At 36.6% G+C, this 15996-nt stretch overlaps 1 pseudogene; it reads right to left on the bottom strand.

Annotated features, from left to right (window-relative positions):
- Positions 1 to 365: 365 nt before the first annotated feature.
- LOC102489798 (integrator complex subunit 13-like) overlaps positions 366 to 15996 on the bottom strand; it is a 44794-nt pseudogene continuing 29163 nt past the window's right edge.

Here is a 15996-nt window from a genome sequence, read left to right as displayed (position 1 = left end):
GTTGCTGTCAGTCATTAAATAAACATTTTTGCTTAAGTAACATTCCAATATTTTCTATTTCAGAAATTTTAATAGTTTTATTTGCCAAAGATAAGCCTAAAGATTTTCTTAAAAACATTTCAAAGAGAACACATTTTACCATAAAATAAACTTGTATGATTTGAGAGGACAAATCTCAAGTGTATATTTTTGATCTATAAGCCAATTTTATAATTAGTACCAAAAAATAGTTAATTAAAATATTTTTAAAATGTAAAACCCAGTCCAGGCAATATGACTGTACAATCTTGCTGTAAAAGTACTTATTTCAAATTCTGCCAAAAATATTTATGCAATATATTTAATTTAGTTCCTCAAGTCACTCTTCACTGCTGGCTGGCTTTTCCATATTCTGTTGTCTTCATGCCATTTTCCTCTTTAAGATGTTGATATAACTCAACTCTATTATTAACAGAGTTCAAACATCCAGCAAATCCTGATGCTTTCTGGAACTGGCAATACTAATTCTATTACTCCACGAGGATAATAAGGGTACTGGCCCTTTTGAATTTTCTACCTGTGAAGTTCAATCCAATTCAACGAGGGGCTTGTTTGGAGGTTCTGGAGAATCGCATAAATCTTTTATAATCTCAGCTTCTGCCAACTCTTCTTTTTCATGCTCTAAGATTTCTTTTAATTTTTCTGAATCCTAACAAGATTCTTCCTGTTCATAATCTTTCACTCCTTTCTCTGACTTGTCCTCTTTGTCCTCCCTTTTTCTCCCTCATTTCTTTCATTCTTCTTCTAGATGTTTGCTTCTACATGCTATAAGACACTCCAGTACTCTTCGATGATTCTCTGAATTGTTTATACGAGCTCTAACAAGGCTTTCTAATTCATTCCACATGATACGGTATTGTTCATCTCTTTTAGGGCCCTTTCCTCCTGTACCAACTGTGGAAATAGGTAGAGGATCATTTTTCCTTTCCATGTCAACTAGGTTGTATATTGGGTTTTTTTGACAGTTTAACACATCTTCTTCTGGCAAGGATTCTTTCACAATAACACTGGCTAATGGAACTACCACTTGTATATTGAAAATGGTGGTTTGTGAAATAATCATAGACCAGTACCAGCTGTGTTTTTTTCTAACTGATCCTTTGCTCATTCCAAAGAGACCACAAGACTTCCATCAATTTTATATCTGGGATCTAGAAAAGAGATTAATCTGTTTTCCCTCAAAAATTCACCAAAATCTGTAATCTTAGTAGCCTGTAACTCTTCCACATCCTTCACTAATTGAAGGCGGATCTTCTAGAATGAATCGAGAACTACTAAGGATGTGCAAAAAAACTCTCTCCTCCATGGTTACTAAACATATGACTAATGACTTTGGAACCTGACTTTCACGGCTGTACTAATAAAACAGAATGACAATTAAGAAAATTAGGGGAACCAGCAGTTAGCATAATGGCTACGTTGCTGGACTCCCACATAGTAGACCGCAGTTTGCGTCCAGGACCCGGTGGCTTAGAACTCACGCCAGGCGCGTGTGCATGCGTGCCCAAGATCCCAGGAGGAGAATGGAGGAGAAGGGATTGCGGCATGACCATCCCCCCTGGGGGGTGATTTCTCACTTTCTGTCTCTATGTCTCTCTGTCTGTCTGGCGAGCGCACGTGCCCTATAGCGAAAATCTCTCCAAAAAACTGGAGTATTCTCAGTATACCAGGCCTGAGTTATTCCTTTCTCTATTCCTAAAAACAGCACTCCTGAATCCTTGGAGAAATGACTGATTTAAGTTATGGAATGTACCAAATGAGCTGAAACATCTTACCATCCCCCCTGGGGGTTGATTTCTCACTTTCTGTCTCTATGTCTCTCTCTGTCTGTCTGGTGAGCGTGCACGCCCTATAGCGAAAACCTCACCAAAAAATAAAAAACAGGCCTTCTCTACTGCTACCACCTAAATGGGTGTCAGCACTTTTCAAGAAATCTACATGCGCATCTTTGTGATGAAGTAACTCCGAATCATAATTGGCAGATGTGTTAGCAGATTGTTCTTCCTTCATTGGAATATTTGTAATAGTAGTTGAAGCCAAGTCATGACTATCGCTTTTTGCATTAGTAATGCAGATTATTTGTTGTCTAATTCCAGCACGTCCTGCATTCTCCATGAGTAGAGTACACGCCTCATGTTGGTATTCAGTGATTTTGCAGAAGGTTTCCACTGCTGCAACAAGACCATGCAGAATACTGAAATACTTGGATGTGCCTGAGGAGTCAGAGGCCCAACAGCTGCTAATCCTGCCATTAGCTCCTGCAAATTCTGATCTTAAGTCCAAGAATTTAAAGCATGTGCTCCAGAGTGGCTCACAATAAAGTTCACCAGCTTTTTCAAAGGAAATATATCATACTTATTCTACAATATTCCATGGAAGATTCCACTGAGCAAGTCCACAATGAATTAGATATGGGGGCCAAAGAAATGATTCCCTGGGTTCTGTTCTGCACCAGCATATCAAACTCCACAAGCTGTCCGCATGATACTGCATAATTCTGCTATGTAAGGGCAGTGATCCACAACAAACACTATTTTATGAGACTCAGAAAAAAAATCTTCTTTTTCTTTCAGGTCTTCCCTTCTTGGTCTCTCCACCTAGGCAGTTCTGGTGACAAACTTTTGATCCAGAAACTATGTAGGGGATGGACAATGAATTGCATCATTAGCATAACAAAAGCACTCCTATCAGTCAAGAAATACCAAGGGTTTTTGAAACTGGAACAAAGAAACTGGAACAAAGACTAGATACATTCTTCCTGATATCACAAGTATTATATGGAATAGCTTTATTATCCTAAAGAATTCCCTACGTTTCACCTATTCATTCTTTATCCTCTTCCACTGAACTAATCTCTTTTTTCCAAACTCGATAGTTTTGTCTTTTCCAGAAAGTCAATAATCTTTTCAGAGTGGTTTCTTTACTTAATTTCACATTTAAGATTCAGCCATATTTTTTTCATTGCTTAATAGATTTCCCTTTATCACTGGATAATATTTTATTGTATGAATGTACCAGAGTTGGTTTATGATTCACCTTTACATATACATATTTATTGCCTCCAGTTTTTGTTGATTATGAATAAAGCTGCTATGAATGTCTTACCATTTTTTATGTGGATTTTAAAATCAGTTGGGGTTCCTATGAATGTCTTGCAATTTTTTATGTGGATTTTAAAATCAGTTGGGTAAATGCATGAGAAATCAATCGACTAGATTGGATGATAAGATTATGTTGAGCTTTGTTTAAAAACAAACAAACAAAACTGACATATCAGGTTAGACCCTCGCCTGATAAAACAGCTGGATCCCACATGATTTACCACACAGTTTGAGTCTCAGATCTGGAGGCTTGAGAAATAAAGTCAGGTGTGAGTACATGCACATCCACGTTAAACATCCTGAAAAGAGAGAGATATGGAAGAAAGCGATTGCAATATAACCATGCTCCATGAGAGGGGGTAATTTCCCTCTTTTCCTCTTTCTCTTTTTCTCTCTATGTCTCTCCAATGAACATGCATACACTCCGGAAAAAAAAAAAAAAAAAACTGACAAATTTTCTTCTAAAGCCATTGAACCATTTTGCATTTCCACTAGCAATGAGAAGTCCCCTTGTTCCATATCTTCTCCAACAATTTGAATTGTTATTTTATTTTGTTTTTTGACCTTTTCAATAGGTGTACAGTGTTTTCTCATTGTTTTAATATATATTTCCTAATGCAACCTGGTGTTGTGGAATTTTTCATATGCTCAGTTTTTTCTTCTAAAGCCATTGAACCATTTTGCATTTCCACTAGCAATGAGAAGTCCCCTTGTTCCATATCTTCTCCAACAATTTGAATTGTTATTTTATTTTGTTTTTTGACCTTTTCAATAGGTGTACAGTGTTTTCTCATTGTTTTAATATATATTTCCTAATGCAACCTGGTGTTGTGGAATTTTTCATATGCTCAGTTGCCATCAATATATCTTTTTTGCCAAGGTGTTTGTTTAGGTCATTTGCTTATTTGCTTTTTCTTTTTTTCCATAGAGCACTTGTACTCACCAGAGAGAGGAGAGAGGGAAAGTGAGAAATCACTCCCAAGGGGGATGGCCATGCTACTATTCCTTTTCTTCCATTCTCCTCTCAGGATTTGGGGCATGTACACACATGCACCCAGTGAGATCCTCAGGCCACTGTGTCTGGAACTTGAAACATGGTCAGCCATGTGGAAATCCAACACCTCAACCACCATGCCACCTGTTAGCTCCTCATTTGCATATTTTTAAACTGAGTTATGTTTCTTAATTTTTATTGTTAAAAGTTCTTCATGTATTTCAGATACAAGTACTTTATTGAATATGTGTTTTATGAATACTTTATTGAGTATGTGTTTTACAAATATTTTCTTTTAATCTGTGTCTTATCTTTTCATTCCCTTAACAGTATCTTTCATGGTTAAGTTTTACACTTTAATAAAGCCCAACTTTTCATTTTTTTCATGGATTCTGATGATCTGATGCTATTACATATAAAAATGATCACTAAACTTAAGTCGACATTCATTGTTTCCTATGCTTTCTTCTAGATATTTGGTAGTTTTTCACTTTAGTTTGGTCTGTAATCTATTTTCAGTTCACTTTCACTTAGTCTAGTGTCCTTTTATTTCAATCTACTGGACACCTTTCAGTGCTTATTGTAGGGTAGGACTAGTGTGAATAATTCCTTCAGCTTTTCTTTATCTGGAATTGTGTTACTTTCTATATCATTTTGGAAAGACAGTTTGGCTAAATAAATAATTATCAATTAACAGTTTTTATTTTCAACACTTTAAATATATCATTTCACTGTCTTCTGGCCTGGAAGATTTCTGCTAAGATATGCACCGATAACCTTATAAATGATCCCATGTATATATAGTGAGTCACTTTTCTCTTGCTGCTTTTAAGACACTCTTTGGCTTTGACTTTTGAATATTAAATTATAATGCATCTCTCTATGGGTCCCTTTAAGATTATCTTTTTTGGTGTTCCTGAAATTCTTGAATCTATAGATTTGTGTCTTTTTTCAAACTTGAGATATTTTCAACCATTATTTCTTCAAATATTCTCTTCTTCTCACACTTCCATGATGTGTATTTTTAAAAAATGGTTTCCTATAAGTCTTTTGGCTTTTGTTCATACTTCATTATTATTTTCTTCTTTTTACTCTTCACACTCAATAACTTAAAATGACCAATCTTCAAGTTATTGATTCTTTATTCTGAGTATGCTACTGAATTTATTTTATGAATATTTTAATTCAGTTATACTGTTTTTCAACACCAAAATTTCTGTTTGGTTTCCTTTTATAATTGCTATCTCTTTGTTGTTATTCTCATTTTGTTTCTATATTGCTTTCCTGGTTTTCTTTGGACCTTTATTCTCATTTTCTTTAAGCTCTTTGAACATATTTAAGACAGTTGTTGTAAAATCTTTGTCTAAGGGCTAGCAGGTGACATGGTGGTTAAGGCACTGGACTCGTACATGGCTGATCATGTGCCAAGTCCCATACCTAGCAACTTAAAAATCATGCTGGACACCTGTGCTTGCCCAAAATACTGAGAAGAGAATAGAGAAGGGATTGTGGTATGGCCATCCCCTTGGGGGGTTATTTCTCACTTTCCCTCTCTGTCTCTGTCTATCAGACACACACACTCCATGGCAAAAACCTAAAAAAATAATTGTCTAGTATCTTAATACCTATGTTTCTCCAGAGAAAGTTTCTGCACCTTTATTCTCTTCTTTTAAATGACCATGCTTTCCTAACATTTTTGTATACCTTATGACTTTGTTGTTGTTGTTGTTGTTATTGAACATAGAAAATTTGAAAAATCAACTTTCTCTGTCAAGTTTTGCAGACTTAATCTAAACAAAAAGTCCTTGACTAATTAACAGGTCATGCTTTGAGACTTGGAATCACACTAAAATGAAGACTGGAGGTCTTCTCTGGTCTTCTCTGAGCAGCAGTTTTGTCTTGATTTGCATGCGGTTTTTAAAGTCCCCATTTGATGTAGTACACAGCCACTTTTAAATGTCTTAATTTCCTAAATGTTTCACCTGGCTTCTCCTCAGAGCCTTCAATTATCTATTGTATATCTCTACTGACAATCTCTTAGTCCAGTGGTTCTTTGTTTCCCTGCTGTGTTTAAGAGTGGTGCCTGCCTCTTTCAACTCTGTTTCCCTGCCTTAGCTCCATGCTATTCAAAACAGAGATCAGTCCTTCACACAGCTTCCAGACAGGTTAGAACATTACAAATAATATTTGCTCTGTTCCCTCCAGTTTGAGGCAGGGAATTTAGAACTGGGCTGTCACCTCCTGCAGACCAACACTATGCTGCACCACGAAGGGAATGGGTCAAGTGTGAACAAAAACTGTACAAAATGTCCTACTGTTCTAAATGTGTTTTTTCTTCTTGATTGGATGTTCACTAGTTACTGTAGACATTTGTCTATTTTCAGAGTTTCTACATGCTCAATTTAATTAGCTTTTGATCAATTTTTCATGCATCTATAGGAGAACAAGGTTTTGGAGCTTTCTAATCCACCATTTTCCTCAGATTTTGATTTATGTTTATAAATGTTACATGCCTGTAAAACCGTAATTTCTCACAATGAAAGTGAATTTTTCTTTTTCTTTGCAGTTCTATAAACTTTTGCTGTGTATATTTTTATGGCATTTTTATATCCCTACATAATTAGAATTGTTATATTGTCTTGGTGAATTGAATCTTGTAATATTATATAATTAACCACACTTTTCCTAATGCTGTTTTTTAATATCTCTGTCACATGTTTTAAATATGATACACCAGATTTTTTTTGTTCTCAACTTTTTGTGCCTTTTTTATACATAGTTCCTTTGTAAGAAACATAAAGCTGGTTTTTATTATTGATATTGTTGTTATTATCATGTTGTTATTAATGCTACTCAACCTGAATTACTATCTTTAAATGGTCAGTTTAAGATAGTAAATGTTGAAATATTTAGACTTATTTACAACATTTTTTTCTATATTTATTTATTTATTTGCAGAGCAATAACATTCTTTTTTACATGAATTTGTCTCTGTGTGTTTTATCTTTATGTATTATATTAAACACACAAACAAGCAAGTAAGCAGAGTTCATGAATTTGTCTCTGTGTGTTTTATCTTTATGTATTATATTAAACACACAAACAAGCAAGTAAGCAGAGTTAGATATTCCAAATATTTATGCCTTGTTCTTATTGGAGAAAAAGGTTAGATATTCTTATACTTTTGATCTGTCAGCAATCCATGTCTCTGTTATCATGTTGTTATTTTTGTATCATTTAAATTATAAGTAGTTATGAATATACTTTTTTTCTACCTTCTCTTTATTATTAGTTGTATTTTTCAGACAACAGCAAACTTTAACAAGGTATTTGGTCAATCTTAGCTTTACATATCTCTTGCACAGAGAAACTGTTGTTAGTCACTCCAGTTTATATGTTCCTCCAGGCAATTTTTTTAAGGCAGTGTCTTGCCTTTGGAACTTGAAGGGAAAACAACATTTGGAGCAGCTATGCTCTAGATCATCAGTTTGCAAAAGCAATAAAGTGACAGATCCAACCTAACCTGACCTGGTCTTGTACAAACCTTCCACTAATAATTGTTTTGTACATTTTTAAAGAGTTCTAAAAATATATAAAAATAATATATGACAGAAACTTTTGTGGTCCCTGAAACATAGCATATTTACCCTCTAGCCTATCTATTTCAGAAAAAGTTTCTTGATCTTTGCCTTATATTATAATCAAAAGGCCTGGAAGTTGGAGGGAAGACAAAGGAATGAATGTTCAAGGTTAGTCAAGCTCTCTGAAACAGAATTTTTGTACTATGCGGATGCTTAAACAAAAGGATAGGTCTTTGCCACAGAATTCTCTAATGAGGAGACAGGTGTTGATTGACCCAAGGCAAATGCAGGAGAAATTAAAGAGTAAAAACATATCCTCATCAATTCAAAATTAATTGCATTTCAGAGGAAATTCTTTAATTTATATTTATTTCCTAAAAAAATTCTTGGAAGTGTTTTGGTTGTTTCTTTTGCATTTCTCCTAAGGAAATGAGACAGCAACTCATGCTAGTTCTCCGTCTTGGTAGGAGTGAAATTACAGATAATGATAGGCTGATTTCCCCAAAGTGCGTGTACATCATTCAATCCACTGAGGTCTTGAATAGGGAAAAAAAAAAAAAAAAGAGGAGAAAAGAGGAATTAGCCCTCTTTTTCCGGTTTCATTGATTGAACTAGAATATCTCATGGCATCTTCTCTGAAATCCAGGCCAAAATTTACACCCTTACTTCCCTTGGTTCCCAGGCCTTTAGACTAGCACTGAATTACACCACCAGTTATCTTGAATCTCCACCTCGTAGACAGCAGACTACAAGACCTCTGAGCCTCCGTCATATATCTCCTTAGACATATAGACATAGATAGATTTGTACAGGTACACACATGTATGAATACATTTGTGTGTATGTATATATATATATATATATTTATACATGTGAATGGGTATGTTTATATACATATATGTTTGTTTATTTATATATATTCCATTGGTTTTGTTTCTCTGTAGAGCCCTGGGTAATACAAAATTTGGTATATGAAGTGATTCTAGAGAAACAGAATTTTAAGAATGAGTTTTCTGAAATGGGTATGGGATTTCTGGAATTGGTTTCGTATTCTGGTTTTATTTAAAGACACTAATGACTATTTCCAGTACTAAAGAGGACACTGATAGTTCATGGTGTAAACTGTTTATAGAAATATGAAAATATTTACATTGGACCGTCTTAAATAATTTATAAGAATCAAAGAGTTGGCAATGCTGTGTAAATGAGTTTTCTGAAATGGGTATGGGATTTCTGGAATTGGTTTCGTATTCTGGTTTTATTTAAAGACACTAATGACTATTTCCAGTACTAAAGAGGACACTGATAGTTCATGGTGTAAACTGTTTATAGAAATATGAAAATATTTACATTGGACCGTCTTAAATAATTTATAAGAATCAAAGAGTTGGCAATGCTGTGTATAGTAGCTTTAAACAGCTTAGATATAATGATATTAGCTGGTTGCTCCTAATGTTACTGGACAAAGTGATAAAATAACAACTCAGGGACTTGAATTCTCAGTTCAAGTGCTATATAAATTACCTAAACTTTTCTATGTGTGTCCTTAGGTAAATTTTTATCATTTGTAGCTACTGCACTGAAATTGCTATGAATCAAACACAAAACATTTTCCTAGGACTGGTTGTGTTACAATGCCAGTTAAACTTCCAGGCTCAGAGGGTGTTTACTCCTTTTTTAAAATTTATTCACATTTACTCACTGTACATCTTTATAGTGTACAACATGGTTTTTCACAGCATGAGTTCAGTGCATATTAGTGAAGTCAAAGACATTACCATATGCATTATCATGAGCAGATAGCTTTTCATTTTGGTGTCTATTTGTTTATTTATTTCTTTCACTGATTCCCCTCATCCTGTCTCTTATTACCCATCCCTATTACCCCCTCATACAGTCTGTAGTATCTACAGTTGCTCTTCCTGTCATTGTACCTTTCTTTCATTTTCTGCTATAGAGTGCAGACATTTGGTATATATAGAGCAGGGACATTCAATACTGTCTTTCATAGTCTGGCTTGCTTTGCTTAGCATTAAGCCTTCCATATCAACCACTTTGTATCAAATGTCAGGATATTATTTTTTATGGCTGAGTAGTATTCCATACAGTACATGTGTCACATATTTTCAATCCACTCATCTGTTCTTGGGCATTTGGGCTCTTTCCATGTCATAGCAATCGTGAATAAAGCTGCAATAAACATGAATGTCAAGGTTTGTTTATTTTTTTTTTTTTCTGACTGAGGATTTTCTTATCCTCTGGGTAGATACCTAAAAGTGAAATGTCTGAGTTGTATGGTTGTTCTATCTGTAGGTTTCTGAGAAACCTCCATACTGTTATCTATAGTGGTTGAATTATTGATCATTTACATTCCCACCAACACTGTAAAAGGATTCCCTTTTCACCACACCCTTACCAGTACTTATCATTACTTTTTTAAATCTTAGTCATTCTGACTGTGATTAGGTGGTATCTCACTGCAGTTTTGATTTGCATTTAAGGATTTTACTCTTTTTTTTTTTTTTTCAGACCACAGATTAGTTTATTTTTAACACCCATCGTGCCATGAATTCATAGGAAATAGGTTCCAGTAGCTCAGGCTCCTTTCCATTGGTTCTCACAAAGTGTGCTTCTCTGAGCAGGCTGGTGCTTTAGTTGAACCCAGGTGCTTTTCTCTTTGGCTTCTTTCTTTTTCTGGTCATTTTCCTTCACACGTTTTAGGAAGCTATCTCTGCTCTTAGAATGTTTAATATGCTCAATACGCATATTGATTCTCTTGGCAAGAATCTTTCCCTTAACTTGTTTGTTCACAACAATGCCAACAGCATGCTGGGTAACATTGTAGACTCTTCCAGTTTTGCCAATTGATTGAGAAAGAATGAGGTCCTGTAATTTAGGATGAGAATATGTGGAAGATACTGATGAAGCTGGGAAAACTAAAGTTCTAAATTCTGATGAGTCTTCTTTCTAGTGGAAGTAATCTCCCTACCCCCAGTGGTATGTGCTTTTCCAACCCCATATGAGGGTATTAACCCTGCATTGCCTGATGAAACTGTAATGACACCCTCTGAGCAAGTTGCCTTGCAAGACAATATCAATTCTCTTCAGAGCCTGTTACTTCCATTCTTCTTTGCTTCTAGACCTATAACTAGACTCAAGCCCCTGTAGACCTTAAAAGTGAAACACAATGTGTTCCCTATGAGGGCATGCATTATACTCCAAAATACCTACTTATGTTTTCAAATTTATACATACAGAAACCCAGAGAACAAATGCAGGAATAGATACTAAAAACATACTATAATAGTGAAAGTAACATAATGTTGGACCATGCTGAATTTATTGACATGGTCACACTAAGCAGATCCTGTATTTATTATTGCAGCTCAGGAATTCAAAAGGGCTCTGACAGTTTGTTTCATTGGATGGCTGAAACAGAAACCAAGAGATGGCCCACCACTAGCAAATTCAAAGTGTCACACATACCTTGGTTTAATGTAGATGAAGGGACTCAAGGGCTTAGGGAGATTGAAATGCTTAGTGACAATTTATCACTGAAGACATAGTCATTTCACTGGGAATGTCCAGACAACACTTTTTTTAGTTTATGTTGTATTTCTTTCTTTCTTTTTCTTTTCTTTTCGTTTTTTTTTGTTTTTGTTTTTGTTTTTGTTTTTTTTTGTAGAGGTTTTTGCTATAGGGCGCATGCGCTCACCAGACAGAGAGAGACAGAGAGACAGAAAGCAAGAAATAACCCCCCAGGCCAGGCCGCAATCTCTTCTCCTCCCTTCTCCTCTAGATGCTGCAATCCCTTCTCCTCCATTCTCCTCTCGGGATCTTGGGCACGCACGCACACGTGCCCGGCATGAGTTTTAAGCCACCGGGTCCAGGATGCGAACTGTGTTCGACTACGTGGGAGTCCAGCTACATAGCCATTATGCTAACTGCTGGTCCCAGCTGACACTTTTTGTTTGTTTGTTTTGTTTTGTTTTGTTTTGTTTGTGCCATAGAGCACCTTCACTAGCCAGAGAGAGTCAGAGAGGGGAAGTATAAAATCACCCTGCAGGGGGTATAACCACACCACAATCTCACAATCTATTCTCCTCCATTCTCTTCTCAGGATTTTGGGCATGCACACACATGCACCTGGCATAATTCTCAAGCCACTGGGCCCAGGACTTGAACTATGGTGGACCATGTGGGATCCCAGTGCCCTGATCAGCATGCCACCTGCTGGCACCCATAAGACACACTTATTACCAATACTATGATCAATATATTTTTGAGGGCAGTTCTGGCATTTTTGAAACAGCTCTGTGATCACTCTTATCTATAGATCAGGCTTCATAGTGTGAACTATATAGTCACTTAATTGAGAAATCTAAATGCATTGGGAATAATTGGATTCCAGGGTCATGGTGGGGGGCAAGTGGCAGCACTCAACAGCAAAAGGCAAAGTGGGAGTGCTTACCATAATAGACAGCAGAGTCACAGCAACAATTAGAGGAATTTGACTCATGCAGACCTATGGTGTTGGCAAATTGATCATGGTTTTCCCAGAAGAGAAATAGATGGAAAATCTACTAAATTCTCACTTGATCCATATCTGCAGAAAATTTTCAGGTCAAGTGAACAAAAGTTCAATCTAAATCATAAAAACCAAAAGTCAAGCCCTCTTAGTCAATTCTTATACTTAACCCAGTCTACTGACCCAAAACCACTTGAAAAGGAGGTCATATTCTCTTGAAGAATGCCTCTAGTATAGCACTAAAAATTTATACTGTTAATATTTCTCCTAGCCTTCTCCAATGGAATCTATGTCCTTTTATTGGAATAACTGCACTTGGAAGAAAAGAAAACAATTAGATCTTTTGGAAACTACTAGACACTGGTTCTAAATAAACACTAATTCTAAGAGATCCAAAATGCCACTGCAGCCCACTAGTCAGAGTAGGAGCTTATAAAACTCAGGTGATCAACAGAACTTTAACTCAGCTCTGTCTCATGGTTAGTCTAGTGCATCCCCAAACTGTGGGTATTTCCCAAGTTCCAGTATGCATAATTGTTATAGAAATACTTGGCTGCTGATAGAATTTCCACATTAGTTCACTGACCTGTGAAGTGAGGACTATTATGGTAGGAAAGGTGAAGTTAAAATAGTTACAACTGCCTTTGCCTAGGAAAATAGTGAAACAAAACAAATACATCATTCATGGATGGATTGCAGAGATTAGTGATGCTATCAAAAGCTTGAAAGCTTCAGGATACTAGTGATTCCCATTATATCCTCATTCAACACTACTATGTGGGCCTGTACAAAAGACAGATGGACGTTAAATAAGGACAATAGATTATCTTAAGTTTAAATAGGTGACGACTTCAATTATATATGTTATTCTAGATATTGTTTCATTGCCTGAACAAATGAACACATTTTCCAGTACCTGGTATACAGCTATTGATCTGGAAAGTGCCTTTTCCTGAAACCTGTTCATATGATCCACCAGAAGCAATTTGCTTTCAATTGGTAAGGCCAACAATATACCTCCATTGTTTTACCTACAGTACTATGTCATAATTTGGTTCACAGGGATTTTGATTGTGTTTCCTTCTTCAAGATATCACACTGATCCAATTCATTGATAACCTAGTGGTTGGATCTAGTGAACAAGAAGTAGCAACTACTCTGGAAATATTAGTAAGACAGGGAAATAGCAGTTAGCGTAATGGCTATGTCACTCGACTCCCACGTAGTTGACCGTGGTTCGCATCCCAGACCCGGTGACTTAGAACTCACGCTGGGCACGTGTGCGTGCGTGCCCAAGATCCGGAGAGGAGAATGGAGGAGAAGGGATTGCGGCAAGACCATCCCCCCTGGGAGGTGATTTCTCACTTTCTGTCTCTATGTCTCTCTCTGTCTGTCTGGCGAGCACACGCGCCCTATAACAAAAACCTCTACAAAAAAAAAGGAAAGAAATATTAGTAAGACATCTGTGTGTCAGAGTATTAAAAGGTGTACTGCTTGAATGTTTGAAGTAAGGGTTGTAGCAAAGGAAAATATCAGTGGAAAGAAGTTCAAGAAGTACACATGGTTGCTCACTTTGCTTAAAAGGAAAAACAGCCAGACATAAAATTATATGCTGATTCATAGGTTGCAGTCAATAGTTTGGCTGATTGATCAGAAGTTGGAAGATCCATAATTTTAAAGTTGATGACAAATAAATATGGGAAAGAGGTATGTGATTAGACCTCTTTGAATGAACAGAAACAAACAAAAAAAGGCTGAAGCTATTTGTGTTTCTTGTGAATATTCACTAAAAGGTGACCTCATCAGAGGGGAATTTTAATAATAACGTAGAGGGGCAAGCAAGTTGTGCAGTAGTTAAAGCACTGGACTCCCACATGACCAACTGTTGTTCAAGTCTCAGACCTGGACGTTTGAAAATCATTTCAGGTGCATATGCTTGCATGCTCAAAATCCCAAGAGGAGAATGCAGGAGAAGGGATTGAGGTACGGCCTCTCCCCAATGGGTAATTTCTCACTTTTCTTCTCACTGTCCATCTCTTTCTCCCTGTCTCTCTCTAGTGAGTACACGTGCCTTATGGCAAAAACTTTAAAAAGGAAGAAGAAAGAAAGAAAGAAAGTATATAAAATGACCCACTCAAAGGATACAAATCACCCTCTTTCCCCAGCCACACCTATCATTGCTCAATGGGCTCACAAAGTGGCCATAGTGATTGGGATGGACATTAAGCTTGGGTTTAGCAACATGAACTACTACTCACCAAGACTAACCTGGCTATGACCACCACTAAGTGCACAATCTGCTAGCAAAATAGACTAGTGCTGAGCCCCAAATATGGTACTTTTCCTTGGGGTAATCCACCAGCTACTTGGTGTCAAATTGATTACATTGGACAATTTCTATCATGGAAGGAATAGCATTTTGGAAAAGACATTACTCTGGAAATGGATTTGTTTTCCTACACACAGAACTTCTGGAAAAACTACTACCTGTGGACTTAAAGAATGCTTTATTCACTGTCTGGGACCAACACATGGCATAATGGTTATGTCACTGGACTCTTCATTGGACTCCTATGTAGTCGATTTTGGTTTGAGTCTTGGACCCGGAAGCTTAAAACTCATGCTGGATGAGTATATGTGCATTCCCAAAATCCTCAGAGGAGACTGGAGAAGGGATTGCAGCATGGCCATCCCTCCTAGGGGGTGACCTCTCACTTTCTGTCTCTGTTTCTCTGGTGAGCGCACATGCACTATAGCAAAAATCTCTGTAAAAAGAAAGAATGCTTTATTCACTGTCATGATATTCTATACAACATTGCTTCTGATAAACTAACCCACTTAACAGCATCAGCCCAATCATATGAAATTAATTAAGTCACGTTCTCCATCATCTTGAAGTGGTAGAATGACGAGAAAATAAAGTGGTGCTTTGAGGACTCAATTGTAATAACTAGGTGGCAATACTTTTCAGGGCTGGGCTAAAGTTATCCAGAAAAGCTGTATATGCTGTGAATCAGCATCCAATATATGCTGCCATTTCACACATAGCTAAGAATCAAAGGTCCAAGAATAAAGAAGTGGAATGGAGTGATACCACTCACTAGTACACTTAGTGACCTACTAACAATTTTTTTTTTCCTCTTGTGATTTTGTGCTATGGTGACCTAGATATTTTAGCTCCAGAAGAAGGAATGCTTCCACCTAGAGTTAGAACCTAGAGATAGAACAATGATTCCATTAAACTGGAGGTAAACGGGCCAGCAGGTGGTGTGGTGATTAAGGGCGTTGGACTTCCACAGGGCCAACAGCAGTTCTAGTTCTAGACTTGGCAGCTTGCTTTCTCACTTTCCCTCTTTTTGTCACTTTGGTCAAATTAAAATAAATAAATAAAGTTAAATTAAAATAAATAATAATAATAAAACTGGAAGTAAAGACTGCTGTTTAATCATTTGGAGTTCTTCGTGTCTCTGAATAAACAGGCAAACAAGGGAGTTACAGTGTTGGCTGAAAAGATTGGTCCAGACTGCCAAGGAGAAATTGAACTACTAATCTTCATTGAAGAGAAGGAAGAATATGTCTGGAATATAGAAAAATGCCTTAGAGTGCCTCTTTGTATTACCACCATGATTAAAACTAATGAAAAACTGCAATGAAACAATCTAATCAAGACTACTAATGATCCAAACACTTCGGAAATGAAGATTTGGGTTATACCACTATAAAGAACCATAATCACCTGAGATACTGGCTGAA

Source organism: Tupaia chinensis, unplaced genomic scaffold (genome assembly GCF_000334495.1).
Source record: "Tupaia chinensis unplaced genomic scaffold, TupChi_1.0 Scaffold000005_2, whole genome shotgun sequence".
NCBI lineage: Eukaryota > Metazoa > Chordata > Mammalia > Scandentia > Tupaiidae > Tupaia > Tupaia belangeri.
The sequence above is the reverse complement of the archived record's forward strand: the minus strand, read 5'-3'. Positions and strand labels throughout refer to the sequence as shown.